Below are 13,152 nucleotides of genomic sequence, written 5' to 3' on the forward strand. Positions count from 1 at the left end.
TGCAACGCGCCTGCTACTTTTGAGCGTATGATCGACACCATCCTTCGTGGCCACAAATGGAAGACCTGTTTATGTTACCTCGACGACATCGTCGTCTTCTCAACCGATTTTCCGACGCACCTCGCTCGCCTGCATGACATTCTGACCTGTCTCGCCTCTGCCGGTCTACAGCTTAACCTCAAAAAGTGCCGCTTTGCTGCAAGCAAGCTAACCATATTGGGTCACGTTATCTCAAAAGACGGCGTCCTCCCTGATCCAGACAAGCTCCGCGCTGTTGCAGAGTTCCCAAGGCCCACGTCTATCAAAACCCTCCGAAGTTTTATTGGCTTATGTTCTTATTTTCGTCGCTTCGTACGCAATTTCGCATCCATCATGGCGCCTTTGACAAGTTTACTTTCCGCCAGTAACGGCATAGCAGCATGGTCACCTGAATGTGATGCAGCATTTCAGCAATTGCGCCACTCGTTGACCTCACCACCGATTCTTCGCCACTACGACCCTGATGCTCCCACGGAAGTCCATACTGACGCCAGCGGAGTTGGCCTTGGCGCGGTCTTAGCGCAACGGAAAGCTGGCTATGATGAATACGTCGTCGCTTATGCGAGCCGTACTCTACACTGTAAAAAATTTCCGTAATTATACGGGGGATTTCCGTCATTATACGGAGGACTGCAAGTAAAAAAACGGAAAATCGGTCATTCTCACAAAAAACTGCAAAAACTGCCGTTAAAATACGGAAAGTGCTCTCCGTTTTCAGCTTAACGGACATTTTGCACGTATTATTACGGTAACTGCCCTGTTTTGCACGAAACAGACGGAATTCCGTATTATTATTATGCGAACATCCGTATTTTCGCGACGAAAACTATACCCGCATGCTGTCTAAATGAGCATGCACTTGTACTCGCAGAGTTCCATCCAAGAACAATTTATTGAACAGGCGAACTGTACACATTATGAAGACACGTGCAGACTCAGCCTTCTACCGAAAGCTTCAATAACAGATCGTATAGATATACATTGACGCGCACTCTCTCTCTCTCCATATATATATATATATATTATTCGGTGTAAACGCTGTGCAGATTATAATACAACATATATGTGTAAGTGGACGAAGTGTGGTGGATACACGTTCCAATCTCCAATGAAAACAAACTTGCACCGCTCAGCTGCTGCATGGTGCGCTGACAATGACATCGGCGCTGTATGTGCATATATATATATATATATATATATATATATATATATATATATATATATATATATATATATATATATATATATATATATGTGTGTGTGTGTGTGTGTGTGTGTGTGTGTGTGTGTGTGTGTGTGTGTGTGTGTGTGTGTGTTCATCAACACCAGGCGAGCGTCTTTGTGGATCGGGCGGCCAAAATTAATTATTTCAACGTCTCGATTCAAAGCGATGGTCCAACATTGAAGGCGCGATCTCACTCTTTTCATCAATGGAACATCCGTGGTCGTTCACGATCATCAATAGCGCGGCCACAACTCGTTTTTCGGTTTGTTGCTCGTCGTCTTTTCTGTACACCTGTATTTTTCTTTCGGGCATAGCATATGCATATGGGCTTAGTAACGCTGATCATATGCGCAAATATATGCGTGTTCTCGCAATGTTCTCAAATTAAGCGCTTTGTAGTTAATAACGCAGCATATATGTTTAAGTGAATGAAGAGCCGGGGACATACGTGCATACGTAAACAAGCTTGCGGCACTCAGGTGCTGGTACACTGGGAATGACATTGGTGCTCTATACGCCAAAAATTGTGCGCACTCTAAATCAGTACCGAAACGCAGGGAGTGGTATAATGACCGTAACTGCGTTTACATTTGGCAATAAATGGTCTCGAAGGGGACTGGCGGCCTATAGATCCAAGTACAACGGTCGGAGGAAATTTTCGAATGCGGCAAGCAATTAACCCAAGTGTCAAAGAGCACTGCTGAACTGCAATGTAGTTGGTTGAACTCATTCCCATGATATTTACAAAATATCTCGTCTCTGACAATAACTGCCCATTCATTGAGACAAATCGATTACGCATAATCTTCACTGTTCATGTGTTAATTCTTGCGGTAAGATGTAATCGCAAACATTTGGTGCTTCATCTTGAAACAAGACCGGTAAGCGCGCTCGTTCTTGTACGGTAGAATCAAGAACGCGAACATGCACCGACATGTATGTAAACTACTGGAAGGTGACTGAAGATGAAGGACCTATTACCGTGCTAGTACTGTGTATACTGTCAAAAAGAAGAAAAAAATATTTCGGAAAGAAAGAATGCCCAGTGTCGAGATGTAACGATTCAAGCTTTATTTCTTTTTGACCTATAGAATGCAACACCACTAGTTCCACGTGCTTTATGCATGGGTAATGTTATGACACAACTCATTATTTAACCGTTCATTACATGCACCAACCCGCCCAAATTATCACTGTACTCGAGCTTATGGACGCATCGCAGTGCACTGCTTTGCACTTCATTGTAGCACAGGGGTTTGCTATCGCCAGTAGCGAATGCTTTGGTTGACCTCCCTGCCTTTCTTCCTTTTGAATTCTCTCTCCCTTTGTATAAAACGCACTAACTTGTGGGAGAGAAAGCATTCTCCTCTTTTAGAATTCAATTAATTGTCAAGCAATTATATTGCAGTTCCAGTAACTAGAGCACAAATGCGAAAACGAAACCGATTCTCTTCGGTTCTCCGCGCTCAGAGTGCGACACCAGGGGGCAGCGCGCGCTGCGCGTCCGTTAGGAGTGGCAGACGGAGATGCACATGTGTAGTCAGCCGGCATTTTTCGAGTTGTGTTGTAAATGTTGTTAATTCGCCGTAAATATCTCTTGATTTGTACTCAAGGGTGGAGCAAGACCCCAAGGAAGAGAGATTGACTCATCGGGAGCGAAGAACAGAAACGATGGATGGTTACGCTGCTTGGGTCTCGGCACGTTCAAATTGGCAAAGTTCCGAATTTGTTGCTGTGTTGTGTCCGCTTGTGCGCTCGTTATTTGCCGTCATCGCTCGGAGATATTTGCGCTGGATGTCTTTCACTTCGTGTACAAAACTCTGCTCGCTGCGGCATCGAAGAAGTTGTCCTGTGTTTGGGTGCACGTATGCGCTTGGACACGGATAGCCTGCTTGCTCTCAACGGGTGTTCAACAGTCTACGCGCGCTGGTAACTTGCTCATGAGGTAAGCCCATTTTAATCTTATTTGTTTTGCATAACGTAGGTGTTAAAATGATGTGTGGTAAGCCGGTGTCGCGAACAGAAATATTGTTTCAAAAGACCACTATGCAACGTCTTAGGGCAAAAATCACGCATGAATGGGGAAAGGATAAAACCTATCTTTTCAGATCGATTCCAGTCGTAGCGCGATTGGCTCGATCGCAATTTCCGTGAGGTACTTCTAACCTTTTGTTCACTCGCGTTAAAAGCGTAGAATAAAACTGCGTTCAGTTGAGCTCTTGTATTGACGCTTGTATTGGCTTGAGAGCATACTGTATCCGATACAAGAACTTCTGTTAAAATACGGAAATTAACGTTCGAGGCAATAGCAGTCGCTCACTACCTGTGATCGTTACTTTCTTGCTTGGGTGCACGTTTTAATTGTGACCGGAAAAAAACGTCTTGCTGCACCGTTTGCGGTGCAGCAAGACGTGTTCCTTCGAATGATGTCTGGGCAGTCAAGGCATTCGTGCCACTAAGCAAGCAGTAAACGGGGTATCAGTGCGAAAACATTTGGACATACAAGAGAAGCGAATGGTATCACCATAGACTCTTTTATTTGATGAATAATTCAGTTGTATTACTAAAGCGGAGAGTGGATATGCATGAAAGTCAGATTGTATTGATACTAAGCAAAAACAAGGTAACTTATCATTACTAATCAATCCTTTTCTTTTACTGAAAGGCAAGTTGCTGTTGTGCTGGAGCTGAGAAGAGGTCTGCTGCCTGCAATGGGTCCATCTCTCTCAAGTTATTGCAGTATTATAGCTCTCAAGGTGAGTGGATTTTTTTTTCTCATAGCTATTTGCCACCTGAATCAGGACCGTTTACTTAGCTGTGTAGGTGATCACTGTTAGTGACATTGGAGTGCTGGTGTACCAGCACTCCTTTATGATTGCAACGCATATGACAGAGTGCAGCTGTGGCAGTATGCAAAGGTGTTAATCTACAAGCCAAATTAGGTTCTTTGAGGTAATATGTTAATATATTGATGACATTGGATTGTGGTCTAGCAGGCAAAAATGCTAAACAAAAAGAAATTTTAATTTGCACTTGGTAAGATGTGCAAGCAATTCAGGCTGTTATACATGAAATGGGACATTTGTAGATGTCTTCTACAGTGCTGCAGTCCTGAATGGCTTCAGAGTTGAGTGATACCACTATAATTTCTCTGTAGAGCATGCAGCACAGTTTAGCATTGGGGGAGGCTGGCATCAACAGGCGTCTACTTACTGTGAAGTTCAAGTGAAGTGTTACTGTTAGGGTGACTATATATAATTTATGGTTTAATTCTAGTCTTGTGTCAGGCAGACATAGTTTACCCATTTGGTTAAACAATAGAGATGTAATATCTATGTATACAAGTATTACCCATTCATTTATGCCATTTAGACAATGGCAGAAATGCGTGGGTAATACTTGTGTACATAGTCAATACATCACTATTGTTTAACCAAGCGGTGCCCCTGCATGCTAAATTTTACAGGGCTATTATTAAGTAATGTCAGCTTTTGTTGTAACATTAAGGCACCTTTTATATTATTACAGATTACCACCATTGTGCACCATCATAGTGTCATATTTACACTAAATGTATTTGACTTTGCTATAAAACCTTGCACAGCGGTGCATCGTGAAATTTTTTTTATAGTTTCTGGCCTCAGAATGCACTTCACGTTATATTCTTGTTTGCAACAAGACTATAAATGCAGGTTTCTCTCCTTATGTTTTGTGGCACTTCAAACTGCGGCGAGCTAAACCACTGGGCAGCAATACTGGATACGCTACTGCGTGTGGAGCTGTCTTCAAACACACACAAGGAATACATCATTGCTTTTTAGCACAAAATAACGGACACAAGAAAGACGACAGAACAAGGCGCTACTCTCAACTGACATCACTATATTGCGTCCCTCCTTTGTAGACAGCAGAATCTAGAAGAACATTTGCTGTGAACACCAAGTGCAGGAACCACCAACATCTGATCAAAAAAGCACACTCATGCGACAGAATCCAAAAAAGAAACATATTGAGCACTTTACAAGGTTAAAGAAAGCACACTAATGCACTGTGACCCCAATGACTGTATGAAAAAAACTTCTGATAACTCTCTGGCGGTGGTATCACGGCCCTTTTTTCAAAATCGTAGCATCACGAAACATTGCGAACCTAAGCGATCCATACCAACAGGCACAGGTTCCCATTTGGCTCAACATTGTAAAATATGGAAGTGCAAAGCCATGTTTCGTGATACTACGATTTTGAAAAAGTGCTGTGATACCACCGCCTGAGAGTTATCGGAAGCTTTCTTCATACAGTCATTGGGGTCACAGTGCATTAGTGTGCCTTCTTTAACCTTGTGCAGTGCTCAATATGGTTTTTTGGATCCCGTCGCATGAGTACGCTCTTGTGATTGGTTGTTGGTGGTCTCTGCACATGGTGCTAACTGCGGATGTTCTTCTAGATTCTACTATTTATAAAGGAGCGACGCAATAAAGTGATGTCAGTTGAGTGTAGCGCCTTGTGCTGGTCGTCTTTCTTGTGTCCATTGTTTTGCACTTAACAAAGTATTTATGGATTCACACCAACTAGCCCGCCAACACATTGTGTTGCGGGCACTTCTGAAGTACTGTCTGTCCAATAACCTTGGTGGCATAGAAGCGCCGTCCACTTCTATGCGTTGCTTTCTGTTTCATTGTGGCATGACATCACTATATAATCATAATGTGTATGTACTTTTTCCAAGAGACCCATATTCCTATCCTTGTGTTGTATTTGCTGTCGCATTATTTATGTGCAAATGACCAGTGCTCCGAGCTCCATTTTATCGCAAGTAAACTACTGGTACCTAAACAGATCTGTATATCAGAAAACCAAAGCTGAACTGCCGAACAGTACCAAGCGGCAGCCTTAGTGCAGTGTCAAGTAGTCAGATTTTATTGGTCATGCAGAGGTACACAGGATAGCTCTTTATTACTTGCTGAATAATTAAGCTGTGTGAAAACTGAGTATATATGTAGCTTCAACCACATGCTATTGGTCATTGCTCCTGCCCTCATCAAATGTAGAAGATTATCACGGCATTTCCTATTCTCTTTTTCCTTAATACAGTGGGATTACTGCATGCGTAAGTAGGAAACGGATCACATAAGCAATCAAAAGCCAACATTGTGTAAACTTGGAACATTGATTGTACAGTTTGATGACCCAGAATAAGTAGGAATACACCATAAATGATTGACAATTAACTTTTACTTGACACAGGGCTAAAGCATACAGTAAGCATACTGTATGCTCATATGGTGTCACATCAATTTAAATTTTAGTGTAGCTTTACAGTGTACGCTTCTATTGTTGTATTCTGTCAGAGGAATGATAATGTTTCGCGTGTATAGCAACTAGACTGTCTATATACAGAAGTAAAAATGTGTGAACTGCATTTTTTAATGATTTGATAGAATGTGTAGCACAATAAAGCCATACAATCAACGCACAGTGATGTGACTTTCTCTGCACATGTTGCAGGTTCAAAAAAGGTATGGTGGAAGCTGTTTCCAAGGTTCCGACCAGAAAAGACAGCCAGTATAAAAGGGTCCACGCCACTGATCTCTACTACAGGGGATGAACAGCACATCGAGCGCCCTCGACTGAAGCCGGCCTTGTCCCGGAAGTTGGTGCTTGACAACTTTGCGGCAGCACTTTGTTGCACGGGTGTGTAGCATTTCTTCCCCTAACATGCCTGCCTGATGTGCCATAAACTACCCAAGCAGTGTTTCGAGGTGTCCAGAATTTTTCCATTGTAGTGTCTACAGTGTCGCTAACATAAGTGGCGTGCAATGGAAACACTGGTAAATCAGAAAAAACTTGATGTAAAAGAACACTATCGTATACGGGTTCAGATTGTCATAAAAGTGCTTACCAGACATGTAGAGACCTCCTAAAATGTGAAAAACCACAAAGAAAAGTTTTTCGGCAGCAATATTATCTGATCGCACGCACTAGTTAGTCCACCATATGCCCTGCTTCCAGGACAAGCGACTGCATGACATCGCATTTCCACTGGCTTCACCTGCATCCGGTGCGGTGTGCTGCACCCAGCGAAACATGTTAGAAATCAGTGGTGCACAGTGTTTTCTGTCCCCTTTCTCGACGCCTACTGAACACATGTTAAACTGTTTCCAAAGCAGACAAACAGAAGGAAAGGGTTCTGAACACATTGCATTTTAAAGTGGCTGGTACTGGGTAACGCAAGTACTGTGGCATAGTAGATTTGCACCAGGCAACCTGGGTACCCAAAAAGGCTGCTGTTTACTTGCAAATGGCCAACATATTGTGAGCATGTTGAAGTTCTTTTTTTATTCTCATCGCTTATTTAGCTAACGGAGACAGCTTTCACAACTGAAGAAGCCTTGGAAGCATGAAACACTTCACAAAACCAGCTTCAATATATCGTGTCTGCATCACAATTTCATGGCTGCATGAGTGAACCCTCTGGTTAACATGTAAGAGAGTTCATGATGTTTGCCACGCATTATCCAGTTTATTTACAGGTCAACCCTATCTTGAGATTTAAGCTGATGTTGCGTTTAGAGAAATTATGGCCGAGAGCCAGCTTTTGAGAATACAGATTGAGCTTGACAGATTAAACGCCAGAACAAGTCGTTGAGGATTTCAGATCAAGAATCTTCAAAGGCCAGTTCATTTAGTGGTGTTAATATTCTGCTCGAAGTTGTTGATTGTTACGTTCATATGGTGCCCAAGCATTGCGGTAACAACTTCACTTGGAGTACATAGCAAGGGTGTATTCAATGTAAGCTGCTGGCTTTTTTTCTGTGTTTTCAAAAACTGGTTTCTTGTTCAGTTTAAATTTTCGAATTTTGCATTGTTTATTAGGTGTTGTGTCTTGTTTCCTTTTCCTGCAGCTTCTTAGTTAAACATCTGAATAGTGAACACAACTTGACCTTTTGCTTGATTGCCTAGATTACATGCCCTCGATGCAAAACAATTTCACTTCAAAACTGCTTGTACCACACTGAAAGAATAACTTGAAGCAGCCATAGCCACCAATAACACGCAAGAGATGATTATGAAAATTTTAATATTGTTTTTTGATCTACAGGGTGTCTTAACTATCGTGCACCAAGATTCAGAAATATGTAAATGCGATGTAACTAGACAAAATGAAGGTAATGTTTGCCATCGCCTGGAGATACTCTGATTATATTGTGCATTCTGCCTAATTACATAATTCTTAATTATTTATTAAATATCTCAAATAATTAAATGAAATGTGTCAATGAAAAGTTGTAGAGCAATATGAAAGCCTCCTGATACACTTTTTTGTTACTGTTACTCATTGTGTGCTACATAAAAGTGTTTTTCCAAGGAATAAGCCTGCGAATACACATAAAGTGTCTTGAGTGGCCAGTCATGTGTCAGTTTTGTGGTGCAAAGCCACGAATACAACTTAAATGGGTTCTTTTAAGAAAAAGACTTAGCTCAGCAAATTATCTTTCTTTGTGCAGCCTGTGGAGACAAGGTTTCTTAGACATGGCCGTGGCCCTCAAGGAAGATGCCGAGGCCACAGGCAGTTCCTCCAGTGACCGTGAAAAGGTCCCCTGGGGCACAAGTCTGGTTTGGCATCCCCACCTTTCTCCTGCAGCTTTTCTGTCTACTTAGCTAACCAGGTGGGTCAATGATGGCAAAGGGAAAAAAAGAATCAACAGCATCAAACGCAGAACTTGCTCAAGCTCAATGCATTTTTGGTGTGAAGTTTTTCCCTTATCATTTATCAAAAAAACGGGTAATAAGTATATGATATGGTCTTCATACGGACACCTCTTTCCCACAGAGAATTAGCAGTAAAAAAAGCAGCTTATGAAGGCTTGAATATTAGCTAGGATGATGTGGCATAGATAGGATAATGATTATGAATGTTTCTAATGAAGGCAGTGGTAGTAGAGTGAATAATCAGAGTTTATATACAGATTGAAAGACATTTCGTTCCAATGCCAGAATTTTAAATCATCCCAAATAATTCTTGCATTTTATAGTCTTCATTTTATAGTTCTTGATGCTTGCTTCTTGCTGACATCATTCTTATGCTGCATAATTCACCTGTTATAAATTCCCTATTTCCCCCATTCAAGCAACTTTACATTGATCATAAGAAACCTCGTAGATGAGTTCCAGAAACTTGCTGATGAGATTAGGGGGCGGCGTGTACCCCAGGCCGCTTTCAAGGGCCTCATATCTTGCAAATGTTAGAAATACTCCTGCTAAGCAAGTTCTTGGTGTCATACAAGGTTATTTGCGAATACGAATTTGCCTAAATTTAGAAAACAGCCAATATAAAAAATGTCAAGCGATATCGCTGGCGATACACACACACATTCCAACTGAACTAAATGCAAATAAATATAGCACCAAATGCAGAATCATTGGCATGATGCCATTCTTTCAGTGGAATAAAATCTGTCCTGCATTGTAAATCTGGAATCCTTTATAATCCAGACTACTAAATACTTATGAGGGTTGTAGCATAAAATATGCATGTATTTATTTCTCGTTTCTTTACTTTAGGACCCGATAATGCTAAAACAGCAGTGAAAGAACTGATATCACAGTACCTAATACTTTATATTGCTCCAGAAATCCGTTTCTCTGCCGATCGCAGCATTCGACACTAACAAGAAGGCACATAACACTTAGGGTGGTGCTATTCACTTTGATTGTTTGGGAACGAAACCCATAATGTACATGTTATGGCCCTACGTGTCATTACGTTTGAACAACAAAAAGGTTGGGGGTTCGCATTTTGCAAAACTGCATGGAGGTTTTCACTGTGTGCATATAAAATTAGGAACCTTCCCAGCTCATACTAAATGCATTCTCCAAAGCTTTAGGTTATACAGGTGCACTACTTTACACAGAACACACTCTTTTCCCTCGTCACGGCTCACACTCTTAGGCAGAGTTACACCCTTTGAAGTGCCCCTTCTTCCACACAACGATAATTGTCATCTGCCTTTATGCATTTTCTTTCTTTAACGCTGTGAGCCCTGTGCTTTCCAGTAACGAACGGCATGCGCGTTATCAGCATGATAGCATTCCCGACAACAAAGTAGCGGGCGTGGCGTCTTCAAGAAAGGAAACGCATCGAGGCAAATAACGATTATTGTTGTGTGGCTGAAGGGACACTCCAAAGGGTGTAACTTTGCCTAAGAGTGCAGGTGGTGATTCAGATTCTTCAAAGGTGTTTCATTGTATGGGATGGCACATCGCGCTTCACTTATTTGCAGAATATTGCATTCCAATTGTGTCATATGAGATAAATCCATTAGAGAGCTTTAGCTTGCCCTAAATTTATTACAGCTGTGTACTGGTAAACTGGCCGCAGCTTGCAGTGCTTGTGGAAAAACAATTGTAACTGCCATATTATATGTAACTGCTAGTGCACAGGCATAGGCAGCAGCAATGGTTAGAGTACGCTTGTTTCTTCTATTCTGGGGTATGCATCCTCCACCAGAAAGTAGTTTTTTTCGTCTTCCTCTTCTACCATATTGGAATGTGAAATGGGGTGTAAACTCTTGCATAAACTTAATGAGCATTTATTCTTGTCTGTGCCACAGATCATTGTTGCTACCACTGTAAAAGCAGGGTGCCTGTTTACAGCACCCATAGGGAACAATCTGTGAATCTTTAACGAACAGTAACGATAATGAATAATCGAATAATTTTTAGTAATTTTCAACAAATTTAGCACTCTTTGCTTTCCACTACGGTGTTTTTCAAACTCTAATATTGGCACAAGGTTTGAGTGCAGGATGTCATTTTGTGTGAAAGAGTACACTTGTGCGCATAACACCTCATCGTCAACATTCTGCTGCACAGAATGTCATTAGCTTTTGTATGCATTGGTCACTATCTCACAAACCGGTTGCTCCTTTGTTAGTTGGAATGTAGCATTTATGTAAAGCACATTTGATGTTCTAACAAAAAGCATTGTGCCCTCTTATCCCCTAATTCTCCTCACTTGATGCCTAGTGTTGTAATAGCATGGTTGACACCATGAGAGTCAGTGTGGTGAATAATTGTCTGGTGGAGTAGGGGGTGTACGTTAACTTAAGCAACTTTTCCAGACGACTTGAATCAGTATTGTGGAATGCTGGTTTTTTTTTCAATCACTGTTACCTAGTTTCACTTTGGTTGTGGCAACAAGTATAATGTAGTTCGCTAGCACTCCTGCCAACACATATAATGTGCAGGCATCTGTGTTGAAAAAAAGACCAGCTAATGGTTTGCCAGGAGCTAAGGTCCATTTAGACCATTAAATTTTGAACTTACACCGGTGGAAATAACTGGTGAATGAAAGCACACCCAGGAGAACTCAAGCAAGACTGCGAGTCGGCCTAGTTGGAACAAATTCATCTTGAAACTTATTGTGCGCAACAAACAGGGACGAAGAATAGAAGAAACACAAGGACGAGCGCTTAACATTGTGTTTCTTCTATTCTTCGTCCCTGTTTGTTGCGCACAATAAGTTTCAAGATGAGCAGGAGAACTGACCATAATATTTTCTTTCATTATAACACCGCTGAAGCTTTGAACTGCATTTGAACTGGCTTGTTTAAAAAATGACCCATTTCCTTGTTCAAGTAAGACAAAGGTTCCACAGGAAGACAGAAACTTGAAGCCGTCAACAGCAGCATGAATATAAACAGCACTCGACGTTTTGCAATCTTGCACCTGGTTATATTATCCATCCCATTTTTTTCCACAGGCTGTTCTTTACTGTTTTATGGTCATATCCAGTTTAATTTTAATGTCCCTATTTTTTAATATTTGGTTAATATATACTTTCTTCATCGGCTTGCAACAAAATATATATTCATAATGTGCCTTCATTTACCATTTGCAGTGATCTTAACCAGATGCATCTTGATACAAAATTTATTTTCCTTAATTCTTCGTTTTCCTTTTTCAAAAGTGCAAACTGTTTATCTTGATACCTATTTTGTCTTCTGGGAAGATTGGTTCTACTGGATTAATGACTGCATACATGTGTACATCGTTTTCTGTTTTGGTCACCCCTACTCTTGGCAAGTACTGACAGCATTGCTCATACCCGCTCCATCACGATCACCACTGCTAAGCACACCCTTCCTTCCTTTATTTTAACACTTTGGCTTCTCTTGACCTATTAATGCACCAGTTACTTCTCCCCCAATGAGGCTAGGGGCCAGTGAGATATGCACAATCCCACAACACAGCCAAGGAAAACATTTGCTACCCTAATGACAAGCACCTATGTCGAAATGTTGGCTACAGCAACATCCCTTGTGCCAGCAATGTTGATCTACTTACATGTTTTTCTAACACAGAAGTTACTGCTTTCTCGTGTTCTGTGATTAAACTTTTTTGCCGCTTTCTTTAGGATGGATATTCACAAAGACTATTTGTTTCTCCTAACAGCAGCAAGTTTATCCTTGCAAGTGTTTGGAGTCAAGAACAACTTTCACCAGGAAGAAGTGCAAGACGAGTGATTGAAGAAAATAAAGTTGCTTCTGTGATCTAAGAACTTGAGGACTGAAATGTTGCACCTTTTTGTATATATGCTATGCAGTGCATTCATATCACAAAGTGCAAAGTGTTTCATCTCTGCAGCCATGTCAGTGTGTTGGCAAGACAATTTTCTCAATGGTGACCTGCTGCTTTTACTATGAGCTGCCTTCATGACATTTGCATTAAAGGAGATGTACTATCGTGGACAAAAGTACCCTGGAAGTGCGAGCGTTGACCAAATTGCATTTCTGCTCAAGACCGCTGAAAACAGTGGGTCACGTATGCACATGCTGAACGCAGATGGTGGCACGGCTGATCCCAGCAAATAGCACACCAATGAAATT

General features: G+C 41.4%; 1 long non-coding RNA gene across 3 annotated transcripts; it reads left to right on the top strand.

Moving 5' to 3' along the window:
* The first annotated feature begins 1,347 nt into the window (after positions 1 to 1,347).
* LOC135902104 (uncharacterized) lies at positions 1,348 to 12,858 on the top strand. 3 transcript variants are annotated; one of them, XR_011512902.1, is made up of 5 exons: positions 1,348 to 3,209; positions 3,930 to 4,020; positions 6,770 to 6,955; positions 8,770 to 8,878; positions 12,719 to 12,858. It is a non-coding gene; the product is annotated as an uncharacterized lncRNA (long non-coding RNA). The 3 variants fall into 3 exon arrangements; XR_010564403.2 differs by having other exon boundaries at positions 8,770 to 8,931; positions 12,722 to 12,857; XR_010564402.2 differs by having other exon boundaries at positions 8,770 to 8,931; positions 12,719 to 12,854.
* Positions 12,859 to 13,152: the final 294 nt, after the last annotated feature.

The sequence above is a fragment of the Dermacentor albipictus genome, chromosome 3 (genome assembly GCF_038994185.2).
Source record: "Dermacentor albipictus isolate Rhodes 1998 colony chromosome 3, USDA_Dalb.pri_finalv2, whole genome shotgun sequence".
Classification (NCBI taxonomy): domain Eukaryota; kingdom Metazoa; phylum Arthropoda; class Arachnida; order Ixodida; family Ixodidae; genus Dermacentor; species Dermacentor albipictus.